Below are 18,704 nucleotides of genomic sequence, written 5' to 3'. Positions count from 1 at the left end.
ACATAAACTCTTTAAATGAATTTCATAAAATAAAATCAAACTCTTTTTATATTTTTATCAACCTCTTTGGCTTATTAAAATAGAACCTTGTGTTTTTATTAGACTTTATCTCGTATTCTATGTAGAAATAAAAGTATCCTATCTTATTTTTTGTGTAATATGAACTCAGGAAAACATTTTATATCCAACTGCATTAATTTTTTTGGATTCTCTTGTCATCAAAGCATTCATTTTATTACTGTCCTTGGTAGAGCACTGACATTTTTTTCACATTGTTTAAGCGCACATTTTTTCGTAAGTGTCAATCAAACAAATAGATATCATTAAAAAGAATATATATATAAACGTAAAGGGCTTGAAATTTAATCTCTAATATCTACTTTTCATAATGTCAAACATGTACAGTTGGCATGTGGACCACACTAATTTCTCCATGATACCACATAAATTGTTGAGTTAATACCATGAAAATTAAACAATTTTCAGCATTAATATATATATATATGTGCATTATCAAGCCTAAAGTGATTAAATCTATTTTTAAGGTATATTCTGATTTTTTGAATTTACGGTCTTATGGCCTAACCATCATTAATCGCCGAAGTTAACTCCACAACAAGACCAATAAAACTACTTGAAAATTTTGTGCGACTTGGATTAAGGTACCCCCTTGCATTGGTTGAAGCAAGTATATGCACATTAATTGTCCAAATCTATAGATGATTCCATTGGATTTTCACAATTCATTGATTATTAATTTCATTAATGATTTATATATTTATTTTAAATATAATGGTCATTTTATGTGATATCAAAGTTAGCAATATTAAATATATTTTAATAATGGTTTTCTATTTTTTCGGTACATTTATGGGATTTTCCAACTTTAGATTCATAAACAAATGATTTTTTAATAACATTTTCAAATTTTCTTAAATGGATTATATTTCTTTAGAATTTCTATTGGTTTTTTATGAATGTTTCTGTGTTTATTTTGATTCTGCCTTTCAGCGTCTGATATTTTAAATAATGACAAAAAATAAGACACTTATTATCAAATATGTTAATCATTATAAAGGTGCTATAATGGCATCACACATTGCCATGCCAAAATGGGCCAACCATGAGATGGTGTCTGCCTTTTTAATGAACAGGGACATGTGTGAGCAGGGAAAAAGGCAAATTTTATTGCTCTAAATGTGTTGTATGTGATAGATAAGTGATAACACAATGCAATTCTGTATTTTAAATATCCATAACAACAAAGTGAAGGTAGGAAAATGTGCTGGTATAACAAAATCTGAAAATTTTAATTGTATTCAATGCAGTTATGAAGACTAAGAAAGCTTATAAATGTGGGCGTGTGGTCTTTAACAAAAAATGAAGATATATTTTTGAAGAATCATAGGATGTGAATTTACACGCAACACAAGATGATTAAGTTAAAAAATTGGAGCAAAATCATAGGTGACTACGAAGACTTTATTGATATGCTAGAGGACTAACACATAGATAATATACAATCTAAAAGGAGTTTTGGGTTAAAATTTTGAAAGTACATTTGTCTGTCTTTCTCTATCCATCCATACCATCAGATCTTTAAATAGCCTCTCTGATAATCACAAATAACATATTTTATTTAGCTGTAATTGTATGTACTTTACGTGCATATTTTCATTTAGATGATCATAAATGTGTGTTATTATAGCTAAAGCCAATTTATTACAACTTTAGATTGAGGCTTAGAGTTTTCATAATTTTATGGTATTTTGAGTTTTTTGAATTTTTTGGCTCTTTGTAATTTTTTTTTGCCATGCTGGCAATCCTCTACATAGATTGGTGGAGAGATAAAATTGAATGGATTAGATTGCTCTAACTTCAAACAATGATATCCAATAAACTAGAATTAGTTTTTAAATTTTGGGAACAGTTCCATCCTTATCTGATCTATCCATGCGTGGATATATGAATAGATCCCTTCCCATCCTTGTCAGGGATGGAGAAAGAAGTTTCATTTGTTTGCGAATGTGTGAACAAACACTGATGAACACGGACACCAACGAGAGAAATACAACCCAATTGAGGTTGCAAACCATTCGCCAACAGACAAATCATTCACAAACGGTTGGCGTTCCCGAGGCAAGTCCCTTCTCCCCCTCTTCCTTCTTGTTCCGCTCACCTTTTCTCCCCCTCGTTCACCTTTTTGGCAAGCCCCTTCTCAGCCTCTCCCGTCCTCTCCGGCAAGGCCCCTCTCCCCCTCTCTCGTCCTCTCTTACAAGGTCCATCTAGCTCTCTCCGGTCCTCTCTATCAAGGCCCCTCTCCCTTTCCCTTGCTCCCTTCTCTTGCAAACCCCCTCTCCCTTCCTCTCATTCACCTTTCCAACAAGCCTCTCCCCTCATTTCCCTCTTTGGCAAGCCCCACCTCTCCCCCTCGTTCCCCTGTCCAGCAAGCCCCCTAGTCATTCCTCTCATTCCTGCCTCCAGCAACCCCCCCCTCCCTACTTTGGCTCTTCCTCCTCATTCCCACCCCTTGGCAAGGCATCCCCTCCAGCTAACTGGAAAAGGTACTTGATTACTGATATTGTTTTCATTATAAGGAATCCTATGAATTACATATTTTTGTGTTTCATTGCTATTTGTTGTTGATCTCCAATAAAGCATATTCCAAATGATACCTGTAATTATTGATTGGTAGTTTGTAATGAATCTAAGTGTTGAGATGAAGAAATATTTATGTGTTTGATCTTTCATTTAGATAATGACAATTGCGTCAATCTATGTTTTTATCTATCAATGCATCTATCTATGACATGTGGTATTAAATAGTGAGAATTGATATGTACATGTAACGAGTTACATTGTTCTTACTCGAGATGTCTTGGAAAGGGTTTCTAAGTGTCTAAAGAAGTAGAGTCATTATCTTTGATCAGTATTGTTGTAGATCCATGTCTACGTGTGATTTCTCTAATCCTCATTTCTAGGACCTCATAATATATCCAACAATAGGGTGATATAGGTATCCTCGATGAGCGTTGGCAAAGGTGAGACTGGCAGAAATTCAAACCAAATGGAGGAAAATGTTGAAAGGGCACGAGGTCGTCCCCGTAAATGGGAGACTTGCACAAATATGACTACTATGTTAACCTCACATAGAAAGTGACGTGGGCTAGAATCAGAGGCGATACATTATTTTGAAGATTTTGACCCCAACCATACGAATGTATGGTGTGCAAGGGGAACAACCCTCCAATTATTACTATTATTGAGAGAAACAAAGACGAGACGATAACTATGTTTGGAAGCACCTGCAGAAGAGCCATAATGAGATTCATGATCAGCTCAAGGGCAAACAAATCCAAGGGACAAAAGAGGAATTCAGTTCTGGTGGTCTATGATATATTGTTGAAATGTTAGCTTCACTAATATGGATGAATACCTCCTTACTCGGTATCAAATTTTAGAGAACTAAGGAGATGTTGACCAGATTTATATGTCTCACTAACCAAGCAAAAGATTTATGTCTCCAATGCACCAATCGAAAGATTCTTCTCCGCTGGTCGTCGAATTTTCACGTACAAATATTAAAGGCTTTAAGATCTATACATATCCATATTGATGACATTAAAATGTTGGTGGAGGCAAGTATATCAGAAAACAACATGGTTGAGTCATTGCTTGAGATTGAAGCGCCCAAATTCGGGGAAGGAGACTCTGATGAAGTAACTCTACAAGAAGGATGGCAGACTTAAATCTCCAGGTATATCTCATTTTTAATATGCATTTTGTATTTCTTTATAGTACGAAAATGCACATATTGATTACTTTGTTCATTGTGTTACCAAGTACCACATCAGTTAGTCATCAAATATGATTGGGACATGGAGTAGGGAAATTTTATACCTTGATACCTTCGGTAGGCTGATAGGGAGCTTCAAAACATTGTACTAATTTTACAACAAACTATTTATAACATTTGAAAGTTTTCTTTTTAAAATCTAAAATTTAATTTGGAACATTTTTTTCAATTTCTTCGAACACTTTTATTTTGTACATGTAAAGTGAATTATGGAAAAGCAGGTTGCATTGATTATGCTGAAGTCAGTCTCCATGGCTCGCCCAATGTTGATTGTATCATCGGTTCACTAGAGGAAGCGGGAGCTCAACCTCAACGCATACCACGCTGGAGTGTACGACTTCTCCAATGGAGACTAGCAAAGCAACCCCAGGACTCTACTGTTATCGCTGTCATCTGAGAGTCTGAATCTGACAATGACCATGATGATAGCGCTGAAGCAATGAACGATGCCGCCATTAGTGATGGACGCCCATTCTCCATCGAGAAAATTGCATTAACTGGTTTAAGCGCCAAGTGCATCCTTATAGAACTCCTTTCCCTAGATCCACCAAACTTCATGATTGAGCCCCACATCCCAACAAGGCATGGAAGAGAAATAGACTCCAGCCAGTGGAGTGATGGCATATTTTGGAACCGTTACAACTTAGATCCAGCAATGGTTACCCTAGTCCGACATCATGTCAGCTGCTTCACTTCTCCAGAACTTGCCCAATTAACTCGTAGGGTTGGAAAAGGATGGCTCATCGAATAATCCTCTATGTTACATCAACCTAGCTTTATTTATGTTTGTAAAACTCTGTTGGCTATGTCATGTTTACAGAACTATCTTTATACTTTGGGGCTGAAACCGTCCGTCAAAAAAATTACAGCGAATATATGTTTCACAGTAAAAAGTTTTAATCACTAACTATAGAATAATGATTTTATACTTTATCATTACTTATATGTCTAAGCACTATGTAAATATTATTTCATGATTAACTATTTTTTCCAAGAAATATAACTAATTATTCAGTATTAATATTGATGAGATTATTTGCAGTACTGATTTAAACTATTAATTTTAAAGGAAATCTTTTACAGCTGACCATTACTTATATTCCTAAACACTATTTCACATCAATGATTTTTTTCCAGGAAAGATAGGTAATCTCAAATTATAATTTATTGTATTCAGGAAAGATCTGCCGCTCTTGACATGTATCCACGACCATCTCCATAGCATCCATCTGCCATATTTGGTTCATTGGCTCCACTCCACTCACACCACCACTCTAGACCATCACATGGCGCTACCAAAGCGTCGCACAAAAGTATTTCATTAGAATTAAATAGGATTAAATAGAGGTAAATAGAATTAAATAAAATTCCAAAAATCCCAATATTATTCTATAAATTGGATAATCTTGGTTAATTAGAATAAATATTCCCTATGCTTCCTATAATTAGTTTTAATTATTTTGGATTCATCTAATTAGGTTTAATTGCTAAAATAAATATTAAAATTCAAAATATAAATCACATCTAAAATTCATTTATTCAGTCCTTGCTCTATGTGGATTTGACCTTCTCTGGACTTATGCTTGCAAGGAAAATTATGGATATTTTTGTGTAAATAAGGAACCTTAAATGAAATTCCTAGCCCTAATTTTTGGGCCATCACCCTCCATCCATGTTAAAATATCTCAGAATTTCTCCTATATTGGAAGGCCAAATGATAGAAAGTTCTCTTGACAGGCATCAAGCTTTCTTGTGCAAATTGTTGATGAACGTTAGAATGCCATAGATAAATGGAGGGGCTCTCCCGTTCCCACAAATTGGCTTCATCTTGGCAAAAACTAAGTATCTACTGTGAGTTCCTTGTGCTTATGGTGTGTTCTCCTTATTTAAAACCCTCGATCATATTTAATTCCTATTAATCGATATAATCATCCACCATGCCCACCTATTCTATTTTTATAAACATTTATATACATATATCTATCCTTATTACCTTCTCATTTTGTTAGTTTTTTTGTGAACCTTCATGCATTGATATAAGTTTGGGAGAAAATCTTTTCAAATTTATATAAGTAAAAAAACCCCACATAAAAAATCCCATTCCATTTGATCCAAAAAGTGAGTTTAGAAGTTAGACTCTTTTAGTGGCTCATGAGCACCTAAAAATTAAATAAACATGTATGCAATTTCAAAAGTATCACATATACTCATTAGAATGAGTTGGGGGGATGAAAAATAAACTCATTCCACCAGGTGTTAAGGAGAATGAAGAGACCGAGTGAAAGCAGTGTAGGATCACTTACACCCTTGCATGATGGATAGTTGATCCCAATTGTGTGTCTAGATTATTTATTAAATTGAATTATAAGTAGGAAAGGTACCATTTCTGTATATCCTACATTCGGAATTACCTTTTTTGAGCCACCTAAAACATGTATCGCTGAAACCTTTATATGTATCATCTTCATCCCTTATCTTGGCCTATTGTACACCATCACATTACACTATTTATCCCTTACCGGATTTCATTGCAAACATTCATGAAAAAACAAGAAAATGAACAAAGGAAAATAGATGCAAACAGGGGTCGCAAACCATTAGCGAACATGATACAAGAGTTACCCCCATGAATTATAATTTAATTCAAAGATATTTTGACAATAGCTTGTTTATTTGGATTCTTTTCTTGGGTTAAAAAATCAGTCCAATATGGAATGAGAATATTGATACAGCCATGAATTAAATATTTTACATATTATTTTTGAATTCGGTATTCAAGTGCATCTTGATTCCCTCTTCCTGATTCCCTCTTCCTGAAGAGGTCATGGTTCACTCTTCCTGTTCTATGTTAATTTGGGAAATTGCTTATCAGATTCCCATTTTATTCCTGAGCAGGTCTTGAGTGAACTAGTCATGTAATGCTCTTCGTATTTGGGCTACTTTACTTCTCATTCCATATCAATATTCCTAATTTGATCAATGCACTTGGATTTAGATCATGTGTTGTTGGTGAAAGACATACAAAAAAGAAAAAGCGAATGAATAAACACCACACAAATTCAACAGCTTGCCCCTTTGGGTTCTGAAGTGAATAACTTGTTTTTTCTCCCATTTTTTCTAGTGGGTATGAACTTAAAATAATAACCTGGTTCTCTCCAGGAACTTGGTTTTTAGTTTTTCTTTTTCATGAGGTCTTTTGATATCATCACCTCATGTTTATCAAGACCTACGGTTTCACCATTTTGAAGACACATCCCAATAGAGTATCAGGGACTTAACAAGTTCATTAACCTCTCAATACCCACTAATAATCAGAGTGTAATCCTTCCTACATTATCTCTCTAAAAAGAGACAGCTTCACACAATTTTCCCAGCTTGCTCTGGAGAGAGAGCGAGGAAAGGAGAGGGAGATGGGAAGAGAGGGTGGGAGAGAGGGAGAAAGGGAGAGAAAGAGAGGGAGGGAGGAAGGGAGAGAAAGAGGAGGGAGAAAGGGAGAGCGAGAGATAGGGAGAAAGGGAGAGAAAGAGAGGGAGGGAGGAAGGGAGAGAAAGAGGCGGGAGAAAGGGAGAGAGAGAGATAGGGAGAAAGGGAGAGAAAGAGGGAGAAGGGGAGAGAGAGGGAGAAAGGGAGGGAGGAAGGGAGAGAAAGAGGAGGGAGGAAGGGAGAGAGAGAGATAGGGAGAAAGGGAGAGAGATGGATAGAGGGAGGGAGGAGCAAGAGAGAGATAGAGATAGAGAAAGCAAAGAAGAGAGAGAGATATAGCCTGATCTGAGTCTCCTTGGATTCTGGAGAGAGAAAGAGAGAGATATAAGAAAAAAGAGAGAAGATAGAGAGAAGAGAGTGATGCAGGATGGCTAGGAGTTAAGTGGGTAGGGAAGACTAAAGGTCAACTAAGGTAGGATCAAACAGACCACAAATCAACACAATCAATTTTAAGCATTTAAATCAGGAGAAAATGATGATGGCACAGCCTATTTCCTTGGTCGAGGATGGGAGGACTGTCTTACAACCACTACGGTGAAAACAAAGCTCCAAATCCAATATCCTGAATGATCGACTATTCAGGATAACACTGGATAAAATAAGAGTGGACCATTAGCACATGCATAGCGTGATACGATGATGCAGAAAGTTGTGGAGGGGTGTGATGGCGGGAGCGGATGACGTGTGCTTCGACAGGGCCAGGTGTGTATCCAATTGCGCAGTCAGTTGTGCAGGGGGGTGGGGGGGGGGGCTTGCAGGGTTTGGGGCAGTGCCCTGAAATGTAAACAATACACGCAGTGGGCGGTGACTACGCATGCAGAGAACGGGACGCAGTGGCCACACGGGTAAACAGCGACACTTAGTGGCCGCGCGGGCATTGTTGTGTGCGCCACTAGAGAGAGAGATAGACAAAGAAGAGAGAGAGAGAGAGAGAGAAAGATAGACAAAGAAGAGAGAGAGACATAGAAGAAGAAGAAGAAGAAGAAGAAGAAGAGAGAGAAAGATAGACAAAGAATAGAGAGAGAGACATAGAAGAAGAAGAGAGAGAGAGACATAGAAGAAGAAGAGAGAGAGAGACATAGAAGAAGAAGAGAGAGAGAAGGATAGACAAAGAAGAGAGAGAAAGACATAGAAGAAGAAGAGAGAGAAAGATAGACAAAGAAGAGAGAGAGACATATAAGAAGAGAGAGAGAAAGATAGACAAAGAAGAGAGAGAGAGACCTAGAAGAAGAAGAGAGAGAGAAAGATAGACAAAGAAGAGAGAGAGGCATAGAAGAAGAAGAGAGAGAGATATCCAAAGAAGAAGGAGAGAGAGAGATAGACGAAGAAGAAGAGAGAGAGATATACAAAGAAGAAGGAGAGAGAGAGATAGACAAAGAGAGAGAGATAGACAAATAAGAGAGAGATAGACAAAGAAGAAGAAGAGAGAGAGATAGATGAAGAAGAGAGAGAGAGACATAGATGAAGAAGAGAGAAATAGACGAAGAAAGGAGAGACATAGAAGAAGAAGAGAGAGAGATAGACGAAGAAAGTAGAGACATAGAAGAAGAAGAGAGAGAGAGAGATAGATGAAGAAAGGAGAGACATAGAAGAAGAAGAAGAAGAAAACGAGAGAGATGGAAGAAGAGAGAGAAATAGAAGAAGAAGAGAGAGAGAGATAGAAGAAGAAGAGAAAGATAGAAGAAGAAGAAGAGAGAGAGAGAGAGAGAGAGAGAGAGGGAGATAGAAGAAGAGAGAGGAAGAGAGCAGGGGATAGAAGAAGAGAGAGAGGGAGAGAGAGGAAGAGAGAGAGAGAGACAGAGAGAGGAATAGAGATAAAGAGAGAAAAAGAAAGAGAGAGAGACAGAGAGAGACAAAGAGAGAGATAGAAAGAGAGTGAAAGATAGAGAGACAGAGAGACAGAGGGAGAGATAGAAAGAGAGAGACAGAGAGAGAGGAAGAGAGAGAGATAGAGAGGCAGATAGAGAGACAGAAAGAGAGAGAGAGACAAAGAGAGAGAGAGAGAGAGAGAGAGAGAGAGAAAGAGAGAGATAGGAAGAGAGAGAGATAGAGAGACAGAGAGACGAAGAGAGAGATAGAAAGAGAGAGACAGAGAGAGAGAGGAAGAGAGAGATATATAGAGAGGCAGATAGAGAGATAGAAAGAGAGAGAGACAGAGAGAGGAAGAGAGAAATATATAGAGAGGCAGATAGAGAGATAGAAAGAGAGAGAGACAGAGAGAGGAAGAGAGAGATAGATAGAGAGGCAGATAGAGAGACAGAAAGAGAGAGAGACAGAGAGAGAGAGACAAAAAGAGAGAGACAGAAAGACAGAGACAGAGAGAGAGACAGACAGAGAGAGAGAGAGATACAGAGAGAGACACACAGAGAGATAGTGTGTGTGACTATCTGGATCATCCCAGACGGGGACGATGGATGGGACGGGACGGATTTCATCCCGTCCGACGTCCAGAAATTTCCCCCGAACGAAGGACGGGACAGTTTTTAGTCCGATCATTAAAAAACTGTCCCGTCCAATAATTCCTGGATGGTTTTTCTTCTCGTCCGTGGAAAAAACCGTCCCGTCCCTTCTCCCAGATGAAAATTTATGTTTTAAATAAATTTTTATTTCATAGTCCCTTTTGAAAAAACCAGGCGCGCCCTAGCTGTTTCCTTAAAAAATGGAAGAAGAAGACCTCCCCAGCTCCTCCTCCCGACACAGTACAATCTTCCCCCCCCCCTCCGATCAACCAGGTCCGTGGCCCTCCATGCCCATTTGCATAGTCGAAGACCGCTTCCCCGATGTCGAGGTATATGCCACCCATATATCCATCCGGTTTATCATCTATCCATCCATCGATGTTTTTGTCCCTGTTTCATCATTTCTACCTATCTATCTCACTATCTCAATGTCTACCTATCTATCTCTGTCTTTCTATCTATCTCACTGTTGATCTGTCTATCTTACTGTCTACCTATCCATCTCACTGTCAATCTATCTATCTCAATGTCTACCTATCTATCTCACTGTCGATCTATCTATCTCAATGTCTACCTATCTATCTCACTCTCTATCTATCTATCTCACTGTCGATCAATCTATCTGTCTACCTATCTATCTCACTGTCGATCTATCTATCACAATGTCTACCCCTGCTATCTCAATGTTGATCTATCTATCTCATTGTCTTTCTATCTATCTATCTATCTATCTCACTGTCTATCTTTATATCTATCTATCTCATTGTCTATCTATCTATCTCACTATCTACCTATCTATCTCACTGTTAAAAACATTACTATGTCAATATCATAGTAAAATTTGCCGAGCCTATGCTAATTTTGAATGCTGGAAAATGCTCTATCGCTCTATTTCTCTAATCTGTCAACATATCTATCTCTCTGTATCTATCCATCTAACTATCTATTTATCTTGCTGTGGAACTCTCTCTCTCCCTACCTATATATCTATCTATCTCTCTGTATATATCCATCTAACTATCTACTTATCTCACTGTGGAACTCTCTCTCCTTATCTATCTATCTATCTATCTATCTCACTGTCGATCTATCTATCTTACTGTCTACCTATCTATGCCACTGTCGATCTATCTATCTCAATGTCCACCCCTGCTATCTCAGTGTTGATCTATCTATCTCACTGTCTATCTATCTATCTATCTCACTGTCGATCTATCTATCTCAATGTCTACCCTTGTTATCTCAATGTTGATCTATCTATCTCACTGTCTGTCTATCTATCTCACCGTCAAACTATCTATCTCAATGTCTACCCTTGCTATCTCAATGTTAATCTATCTATCTCACTGTTTGTCTGTCTATCTATCTATCTATTTATCTCAATGTCTACCCTTGCTATCTCAATGTTAATCTATCTATCTCACTATTTGTCTGTCTATCTATCTATCTATCTATCTACCTCACTCTCTATCTATCTATCTATCTCACTGTCTATCTATCTATCTCACTGTCTACCTATCTATCTCACTGTTAAAAACTTTACTATGTCAATATCATAGTAAAATTTGCCGAGCCTATGCTAGTTTTGAATGCTGGAAAATGCTCTATCTCTCTATTTATCCAATCTGTCTACATATCTATCTCTCTGTATCTATCCATATAACTATCTATTTATCTCACTGTGGAACTCTCTCGCTCCCTATCTATCTATCTATCTCAATGTTGATCTAACTATCTCACTGTCTATCTATCTATCTCTCTGTATCTATCTATTTATCTCTTTGTGGAACTCTCTCTCTCTCTCCCTATCTATCTATCTTTCTATCTCACTAAAGTAACATCATTGATCGCGGACCTGAAGACTCAACTTGAGCAGGCTATGTACAGTGCTGGGGAAACCTTGGATGCTGAGTGGAAGGATGCGTTACGCTCGGCGTGTAGTGCTATGCATAACAAGTTGATGCAGTATGCAACGGTACTTTGTGGCAATCATACTAGGGCGATGGCAGCGACACTAGATCCATTCTCCAAAATAGACGTTGTGCATCCGTCATATCGCCAAGACGTGCTTTCCTATCTTGGCGGTCTTTTAGACTAGCGTGGAACACAAATGCAACTGAATCTGATTCGGAGCAGGGTGAACCATTTGAAAGATGTCATCCGTAACATTTTGTATCCTCCAAGTGACAATATACACGTCCGTGCAAGAGTTGCCGACCACGTTCAATGCCTAGACAGGAGCTCGACAAGTATCTAAATATCCCGTGCAGTGAGGAGGAAGATAGTCCACTATGCCAGTGGAAGGACGTCGGAACTCGATACTTTCTGAACTTGACAGAAATTGCTTCCCAATTTCTTGCCGTAAGCCCGACCAGTGCACCAGTGGAGCGGCCTTTTTAAGTTGGTCGAGGCATCACCACGTATTGAAGAGCAAGCCTAGATGTAGAGAGCATTGAGATGCTGATGATGCTTAGTGCATGGTTCCGTCGCGTAGAGCAGTACTCGTCTGACTCCGATGACGATGCTGTCGATGATGACAGTTCCTGTGATGGTGAGTTACATTATATCGCTTTTTGACATTTTCTTGAGCATGCTTTTTTTCTTAATTCACTCCTTTCCACGTAATAGCTTAACACAGGAAATACATGAAGGCGGTGGGTGGGTTTACATCCTTCCCGCTTTACTGTAAGTCGTGCTTGTACCCCATCCTTCCTGCTTTTATCCACCTTTCCCCATATGTGAATGCAGATATTTGTCTTCCATATGCAATGCAAAGAATCTCTCTCTGATGTGTTAGTTTGAATTTATTTTTGTTAGCTCTTATCTTCCTTTCTCAAAATTCTGTTTCTAATGTGAATTTAGAACTTCCAATTTAAAATCCGCAATATCGAATTTGTCCCTCATCTTCACTTCCCTAACTTAGATTTTGTTCTCGCTCTGAGACTTTGAATATTTCTGAGCTAATCTCTTGTCAAAAAATTGTCTCCCAAATTGCTGTGAACACAAATATTTGTCTTCCATTTGCAAAGCAAAGAATCTCTCTATGATGTGTTATTTTGAATTTTATTTTTCTTAGGTCTTATCTTCCTTTCTCAAAATTCCGTTTCTAATGTGAATTTAGAAATTTCCATTTAAAATTTGTAATATTGAATGTGTCTCTCATCTTCACTTCCATAATTTAGAACTTGTTCTCGCTCTAAGACTTTGAATATTTCTGAGGTAGATATCACTATGGCGGGAGATAGTTCTCTTTCTTCTATTTTGGTGAAATTGATTGCCTCCTCTCGCTTTGGATCCTTTATCCTCTTGTGGGTTTTCCTTGGATCTATATTTTCCTCGATCCGGCTGTAAAAAACGGCTGTAAAAATATTTGTGTAGGTTTGCCCATTTTGAGTGGTATCTCTCTATTATTTTGATTCTATATATGGGTTAGAATTTTTTTGTCTTTGCTTTCATTTTTCTCAAACTACGGGAAAAGACTGTGATTTAAGTTTTTTTTATATAGTTTGTAGGCAGTGATGTCCTTGTTTTCTTTGTTGTGATCGGTTTTACAATTTTGGGTTATTATTTTATGGTTGAATGTTGTTGTTTGTATCTTCTTATCAAGACGAAGGTGAAGATCTAAGGGTTCAGGTGTCTCGAGCATGCAGCGTTTTGCTGTTTCTTTGAGCCGATTGGCAGGCTTTTTCGGTAATTTTATAACACACAAGTTTGAAGTACCACAGATCTTTCTATCTATCTGTGTACCAATCTACCTATGTAAGAGTCGAACTATCTAGCTAGCTATCTATCTATCTATCTATCTATGTCTGTACGTATCTCTGAATCTTTCCGTCAGATTATTTAGCGTTTTTTCTTTCTGGTATCCTACCTCTCTATGTGCATATCCACAGATCTTTCTATCTATCTGTGTACCAATCTACCTATGTAAGAGTCGAACTATCTAGCTAGCTATCTATCTATGTGATTTTCTTTTTATCTATCTATCTATGTCTATACGTATCTCTGAATCTTTCCGTCAGATTATTTAGCGTTTTTTCTTTCTCGTATCCTACCTCTCTATGTGGCATATCCACAGATTTTTCTATCTATCTGTGTACCAATCTAGCTATGTAAGAGTCGAACTATCTAGCTATGTACATATCTATCGGTATATCTGTCAATCTTTCTGTCAGTTTTATTTGTCGATCACTCTATGTAGCTATATATGTACCTACCTACCTATATATGCATCTATCCAACAGTTGATACCCACTTATACAGACGATACCTACCTACCTATATCTACCTATTGGATAGACGCATACATATACATATTGCTCAATGTAGCTATATATCTGTTGGATATATTCATACCTATCACTCTACGTAGCTATATATCTGTTGATCACTCTATGTATCTATCTGTATGTCTATGTATAAATATATCTATATATCTATCTATGTAGCTATCTATCTATCTATGTAACAGTCGATCTGGATAGGTATCGGCTGTTGGATAGATGCATACATATACATATTAGTCTATGTAGCTATAGATATTTTGGATAGATTCATACCTATCACTCTACGTAGCTATATATCTGTTGATCACTATATGTATCTAACTTTATGTCTATCTATAAATCTATCTATATATCTATCTACGTAGTTATCTACGTAGCTATCTATTTATGTATGTAACGGTCGATCTGGATAGGTATCGATTGTTAGATAGATTCATATATATGTTTATAGCCGAATTGAATAGAGGAATATGTATATTCCAGTATTCAAGGTATGTGTCGTCAAAATAGCCGAATTATACGTCAGTACAAATTTTGGCCTCTGTAGGTCGGTGCAGGCGCAGGGCTTTGCTGCGGCGTGTCCTTTCTTCTAAGAAGCGGTCCTTGAATACTACGTGTCCGGTACTGTTTCTAATTCTTCCCTGTGTGCCCATTGCTTTGTCTGTCCTTCTCATATTTCTGTGTGTGGATACCTTTACGTATGTGCTACGCATATTTTTGATTAAATGAATCTCACAGTTGGTGTATTCTTATAATTGACATAATCTTTCTTTCTAGTTAATCTAGCTGTCCAGCGATCTTTCTTTGTTGATTTATTAGTTATGCGTCGGCCTGAATGTTGCTCGATCATCTCGGAGTAAATTTTTTTCTCCGTAGCTGTCATCCTTACGAATGATTAACATGATTGAAAATACATTGTGAATTTTTGCTCCATCTTTGTGTGGTTAGCATGACCGAAAATATGTTGTGATTAATTCTGCTATAGATATGGAATCTACATCTGTTACCACTCCGAAGTCAACAGCTAGAGCCACGATGTCGGAGTCTATGGAGTGCTACGCGGTAGAGATCAATGACAATGTGTCATCTGGAAGTGGTAGGCGCAAGCGGTCTAGAGTTTTAGACCAATTTGTTGAACTCAGCCCGAACGAGTACCAGTGTACGTTATGTCTAGCACAGAACCCCGATCATAAGGTCATTATCAGGCGGAATAAGGACAGGAGCACGAATGTGTTTTGGAGACATATAGAGAAGACGCATCGCAAATTTCATGATGAACTGAAGGGCGTCCCCAGGAATCAGAGGAGGTTGTTCGAGTATGACTTCCTGTCAGCCAAGCTTTACTTATGTGGCATCTCCAAGGAGCGTACGAAGGAAGAGTTTGTCAGATTCATTTGTGACAATGATCTTCCGTGGCAACTTGTGAAAAAGAAGTCGTTCAGAAGATTATGGTACTACGGGACGCAGTCGGTTGGCGACGTCCCTGGCTCTGATGCGGTGAAAGCAACGGCGTCTACCATGTATACAGAAGTCCGAGGAAAGCTAATAGAGATGTTTGCTGGAATTCATAGCGTCTCACTAACAGTGGACGCGTGGACGTCAGGAAATAACCTCTCCCTTCTAGGGGTAACCGCCCACTGGATCGACGGCAATTGGAAGTTATGCGATCTACTACTTGCTATCCGGCCCATCAAGGGGTCTCATTGCGGCACAAACCTGGTGAGGCTCGTTGTGGAGGTTGCATATGAGTATGGGATAGAGTCGAAGCTCTGTGCCATTACGACGGACAACGCGTCAAACAACAGAACTATGATGGCGTCAATTTTAGATCAACTGCGGACCGTAAATCCAGAATTCACTATGGATAGGCATGTACCGTGCATAGCACATGTTCTCAACCTTGTAGTCCAGTCCAAACTGAGGATCATACGTAACGCTGAAGCACCAGAAGTTGGCACACTACGGGTTCGAGATCTTCGGCCATATGTTGCGTTGGGCACGAATGAACTCATCGACTCGCAAAGTGACGACTGCAGTTCACCGACTTATGCACCCCTAGGAGTAGCCGTCTCACGCGTCAGAGCCATCATCAACGCTATTCAGGGGTCCACGCAACGGATGGAGAAATATGTAGATATGTGCAAGATGTTTGAACTTCCTAATGCGAACAAGATAAAAGTGGAGTGCACGATGCGCTAGAACTCCACATTCAAGATGTTAGAGCGTGCTCTTGCGAAGAAGGACGTGCTCGACCATATGGCTGTGAGGTTTCTTTCCACACCGTGTAAGGACTACGCGCTATGTCAGGAGGACTGGGATTTCATCGAGGAGTATCTCGGTATCTTGGGGCCATTGTGTGCAGGTTCCGACTACGTCTGTTCCGCAAAGAGATTGTCGATCACTGACGTGACGTCGTTGATCTCAGACCTGAGGGCCCAACTTGAGGATGCTATGACTAATGTTGGGTCTACCTTGGATGACGAGCGGAGGGAAGCGTTGCGCTCCGCTTGTACTGCCATGTATAATAAGTTGATGCAGTATGCAAATGTCATTTGGGCCAATCAGACAGTGGCGACCGCGGGAACCCTGGATCCATTCTCCAAGATAGAGGTTGTGCATCCGTCGTATCGCGAAGGCGTGCTTTCATTCATCGGCGGTCTTCTCGACAGTGCATGTACAACGAGCGCTACTGGGTGTGATTTAGAGCTGGATGAGGGAGCTGGAAGACACCGTCCAGGTCAGTTTTCGTCCACCAAGCGACAGTATATTCGTCCGGGCAAGTCTCGGCACCCACGTGCAACACTTCGGCAAGAGCTAGAGAAGTATCTAAATATCCCGTGTAGTGAAGAGGAAGACAGTCCAGTATGCTGGTGGAAGGATGTTGGAACTCGGTACTTCCCGAATTTGACAAAAATTGCGTCCCAATTTCTGGCCATAAGCCCCACAAGTGCACCAGTGGAGAGGCTATTTTCCATTGGTCGAGGCATCACCACGTACCGTAGAGGTCGCCTAGATGCAGACAGCATAGAGATGTTGATGATGCTTCGTGCATGGTTCCGCCGCGCAGAGCAGTGCTTGTCTGACTCAGAGGACGACCTTGACGATTACGACAGCTCTTCGGACGGTGAGTTACGTTACACATTTTGTTTTAGCATATTTTTTTTTCTAACTTGCTCCTTTCAATGTGACAGCGTAATAACGGCAAAAGAGGAAGGTGGCCCACCGATTTACGTCCCTCTCGATTTACAGTAAGTCATTCTTCTAACCCTTCATATCATGTTTCTGGATCTTATGATCCGGCTTCAGCGAGTTGATTAACAATCTCTTTTTGGTTTCTTCGCTTTGGTTTTTAAAGAGTTTTATGATTACATTGGGCTGCGTAGGAGAAATCTTGTTGGCGGATTTTGTGGGTTCTCTCTGGTTTTTGGCAGAAGAAAATAAAAAGAAATAAAAAGATCTAGGGAAGGTCCGATCTTGCGCACACGGATCTGTGCGATGTAGTTTTATGTGATTGTCCAACTAATAGTTCTGGATAAGTAACTTGGGATGTTTTGCATTGCTTTTATTTTCTTCTCCTTCTTTTTATTTTTTCCTTCTTCGTCGTCATCTCCTTATTTCTTATTTTCTTCTTCCTTCCGTCTTTCTGCTGAACCAATAGCAGGCTAGCCCTTTTCTAACTCTCCTCTTTATTCTTCTTCTAATTTTTCTTCTTCCTCTTCTTTTCACTCTTCCTTTTCTTTTTCTTATTCTTTCTTATAATGTTTTGCATTGTTTTTATTTTCTTCTCCTTATTTTTATCTTCTCCTTCTTCTTCTTCGTCAAGTCCTTATTTCTTACTTTCTTCTTCCTTTTGTCTTTCTGCTGAACCAATAGCAGGCTAGCCCTTTTTTCAGCTCTGGAACGACAGAGGAACTCTATAGTTCTTTTCCCAGCTCCGCAAATTTTCTATCCGGTTGTAGATCGGCTCCATTTTTTCGTCTTATCTTTCCTTCCATTCGTCCAGCTTGCTTTCATATTTTAGGGCTTTCTTCTTTTCATTCTATAGCACACATCTCTGCTTGTTTATGGAGTGCTCAGTCACTCTTTTATGATTGCTGAGTTCCAGGTGCTCACTACCTACAGGTTTTTTTACTCGAAGGCGACTGCTTTTGCGCAAGGGCGATGGATGGGTGCACGACGTCCGCCTCAACCTTCCGTCCCAGTTCCTGAAAAACGATCTCATTTTCTCTTTCACCTACACTGTTTCTGGACCTTGTTATTTCAACATTTAATATCTTTTAATGTGGCAATCTCTTTGAAGGTTGGGCAATTGTTATGAATGTTAAAATTGTTAAAAAAATTCCTTTTCTTCGTTCTCCAGTGCGAAACGCAACTGACTGATGAATCACTGAAAAACTCAAGTGAGATTGATAAGATCGAAGATAATTATGAATATTACACGACTCCTGACAGAAATCGAAGAGAATTATAATTATCGGATTTAGGTAATTTAAATTGAAATGAGTTTTGATTTCAGATTTATCTAAATATTTTCTTGGAGTTGAAGTTCAATGCCAGCTTTAGGTAAATGAAATAGTAAATAGAGGATGTTTGCGTTAATAGTTAAAAGGGGATGATGAA

This window comes from Wolffia australiana, chromosome 9, assembly GCF_029677425.1.
Source record: "Wolffia australiana isolate 7733 chromosome 9, ASM2967742v1".
NCBI classification, from domain to species: Eukaryota; Viridiplantae; Streptophyta; class Magnoliopsida; order Alismatales; family Araceae; genus Wolffia; species Wolffia australiana.
Note: the sequence above shows the minus strand (reverse complement) of the source record.